Source organism: Macrobrachium rosenbergii, chromosome 41 (assembly GCF_040412425.1).
Source record: "Macrobrachium rosenbergii isolate ZJJX-2024 chromosome 41, ASM4041242v1, whole genome shotgun sequence".
Taxonomy (NCBI): Eukaryota; Metazoa; Arthropoda; class Malacostraca; order Decapoda; family Palaemonidae; genus Macrobrachium; species Macrobrachium rosenbergii.
In genome coordinates this window covers 21,255,381-21,259,068 of record NC_089781.1, presented here as the reverse complement: position 1 = coordinate 21,259,068, position 3,688 = coordinate 21,255,381, and positions in this window count along the sequence as shown.

The window sequence follows — 3,688 nt, the reverse complement described above, 5'->3', positions numbered from 1 at the left end:
AATAATAATAATAATAATAATAATTTTTGTCTATCACAGTCTAATAATAATAATAATAATAATAATAATAATAATAATAATAATAATAATAATAATAATAATAATATTTTTTTTGGTCTATCACAGTCATCCTATTCGACTGGGTGGTATTTATAGTCCATCACTTTTCTCACTATGTGAGCTGTTTCTAGTAGCACACTTTTATTGCATGAGTCCTGGAGCTACTTACTTCGGCATCTACAGTAGTTTTTCCAGATTCCTTTTCAGGGATCTTGGGATCGTGCCTAGTGTTCCTATGATTATGGGTACAATTTCACTGGCATATCCCATATCCTTCTTATTTCTATTTTCAGGTCTTGATACTTATCAATTATTATTATTATTATTATTATTATTATTATTATTATTATTATTATTATTATTATTATTAAAAAGGATTTTACCGCAGTGCTTTTTTTCTAGTGCTTTTTTAGTGGAAACTGAAATATCAAAGAAAAAAGCGTGCAGTTTCTTTTTATTACCGTTTTAGACAGTGAGTGAATTGAATCTCTCTAATAATAGTAATAGGTTTAGCAACTGAGGCAAAGAAATTAGAGCAGAATGGTTTTTGCTGAAGGGAAAAAAATAACAAATATCAAAAAACAAAGAGGTCACTGCAATAAATAAGATATACAATGATGTAGAAAAATAAATTTAAAAAATCGGCCGAACAATGGAAACAAGGAAATCAGAACCAATTATTTTTGTTTAAGGAAAAACATTAAGAATATAACGAATACCAACAAAATCAAGAGCCCACCGTATAAACAAAATACAAATCAATATAGAAAAACATATATAAAAAATCTAGTTCCACCGTAAATTACAAAAAAAAAAAAAAAAAGGAAAAACCTGAATGTTGAATTCGGTGGGGCTAATGATTTTCTGTCACAGTCGTCACAAATGATGTGGATTTTCCCACCACTGGGGGAGGGGAGGGGGTAGGGAAGGGCCGGGAGGAATGGGGAGGGGGTGGAATGGGAAAAGCCAGACCAACGACGTCAAGTGCTACTTAATATTCTGTTTCTCTTTTTCGTCTCCTTCTTCCGTCCCAACTGGCGCGTCACTTAGACCGGTGGGGGAGGAGGAGGAGGAGGAGGAATAGGAGGAGGAGGAGCAGTTCGCAGACGCTGTAATCCTGGGGCCATTTGCATCCATTTACTTTAGTATGAGGGCGCCTACAATGTAAATCTCGGGGTTGGTGTCACGGCTCTTTGCTTTGGTTGTTGATCAAGGCGGTGCGTCGTCGGGGTCTTTTTTTTTTTCTCTCCTTGCCTCTTTGGGGTGGTCTTTTTTTTTACTCCTTCGCCGTGGCTGCTGTTGATGTCGTTGCTGATGATGAAGACTGTGGTCTTTGATTTTTATCACTGTCCTTATTTCATCTCTCTTTTAGATCGGGAATGTGGTTGTTGTTCACCACGGCTGTGGTCTTTATTTATTGCCATGGTATTTTTTTTGTTTGTTTGTTTACGTCAGGGTTGTTGTGTTGTTTTCGATGGTGGTGGTCTTTGCTCGTTAGCTCCGACCATATATTTTTTTCGCAGGGGGAGGGGGAGTGGCCTGTGACGTCATAGGTCCGTTGTCAATCACGACAGTGGGATTTCCTTCTTATTTTTCTCACTTTTACTTTAAAAGTTTTGAAATGGCTGTTTTCGTGTGCTGATAAAGATACTGACAGTTGCTGGATATTGCTCTATCTGTTTTAATAATTTCTGTTATTGAGGGTAGTGCTCTTAGGTCTGTTGCTTAGATACTACTTTTCTTACACACATACACACACACACACACACACACACACACACACACACACACACACACATATATATATATATATATATATATATATATATATATATATATATATATATATATATATATATATAATATATATATATATGACTGTGAAATATTTTCTGTTAAAACAGAATTCCATCAATTATAAGGAGCCCATAAAAATCCAGAATGTGGAAAGTTAATGCTATATTTCAGAGACCAACTGTCTTTCTCTTCAGGAAAGTAATGAATGAGAAGAGTTACAGAAAAGCGGTATTTATGCCAAAAGGTCCATAGGTCAGTATTAACTTTGTACATTTTGGCGTTTTTATGGGCTCCTTATATTTGATTATATATATATATATATATATATATATATATATATATATATATATATATATATATATATATATATATATATATATATATATATATATATATATATATATATATATATATATATATATATATATATATATATATATATATATATATATATATATATATATATATATATATATATATATATATATATATATAACTAAACTTACCATGTCTGACCTGTTTTAAAAAAGATGAATGTGCAAATATAAAGAGAGAATTGTCTGCAAGTACATTACGTTATCTCCTTCGCCTGTCATAGCTTCAGCGACTAAGCACATGATGCTAGACGACTTAAATAAAGCTGTTCAAAAAGTCTGGGCTTCATAGACACATTTTCTCCTCTTTTTTTTTTTTTTTTTGCCCCGTCCACGCCATTTTCATAACCAGCAACGGCAGCTCATCATGGATTGAGGTCTTACTCGTCGTCTTAGTCGCGTTATGAGTTACTTGAAGTCTTACTTCTTTTATGTGTTACTTGAGGTCTTACTTCCTTTATGTATTATGTGAGGTCTTACTTCCTTTATGAGTTACTTGAGGTTTTTCTTCCTTTATGAGTTACTTGAGGTTTTTCTTCCTTTATGAGTTACTTGCTGTCTTACTTCCTTTATGTGTTACTTGAGGTCTTACTTCCTTTATGTGTTACTTGGGGTCTTACTTCCTTTATGTGTTACTTGAGGTCTTACTTCCTTTATGAGTTACTTGAGGTCTTATTTCCTTTATGTGTTACTCAAGGTCTTACTTCTTTTATGTTACTTTCGGTCTTACTTCCTTCATGTGTTACTTGAGGTCTTGCTTTCTTTATATGTTACTTGAGGTCCTACTTCCTTTATGTGTTACTTGAGGTCTTACTTCTTTTATGTGTTACTTGCGGTCTTACTTCCTTCATGTGTTACTTGAGGGCTTACTTCCTTTATGGGTTACTTGAGGTCTTACTTCCTTTATGTGTTACTTGAGGTCTTACTTCTTTTATGTGTTACTTGAGGTCTTATTTCCTTTATGTGTTACTTGAGGTCTTACTTCTTTTATGTGTTACTTGAGGTCTTACTTTCTTTACGAGTTACTTGAGGTCTTACTTCTTTTATGTGTTACTTGAGGTCTTACTTTCTTTACGAGTTACTTGAGGTCTTACTTCCTTTATGAGTTACTTAAGGTCTTACTTCTTCTATGTGTTACTTGAGGTCTTACTTCCTTTATGGGTTACTTGAGGTCTTACTTCCTTTATGTGGTACTTCAGGTCTTACCTCCTTTATGAGTTACTTGAGGTCTTTCTTCCTTTATGTGTTACTTGAGGTCTTACTTCCTTTATGTGTTACTTGAGTCACACACCATTTATGTGCTACTTGAGGTCTTACATCCTTTATGTGTTACTTGAGGTCTTACTTCTTTTATGTGTTATTTGAGGTCTTACTTCCTTTATGAGTTACTCGAGGTCTTACATCCTTTATGAGTTACTTGAGGTATAACTTCGTTTATGTGTTACTTGCGGTCTTAC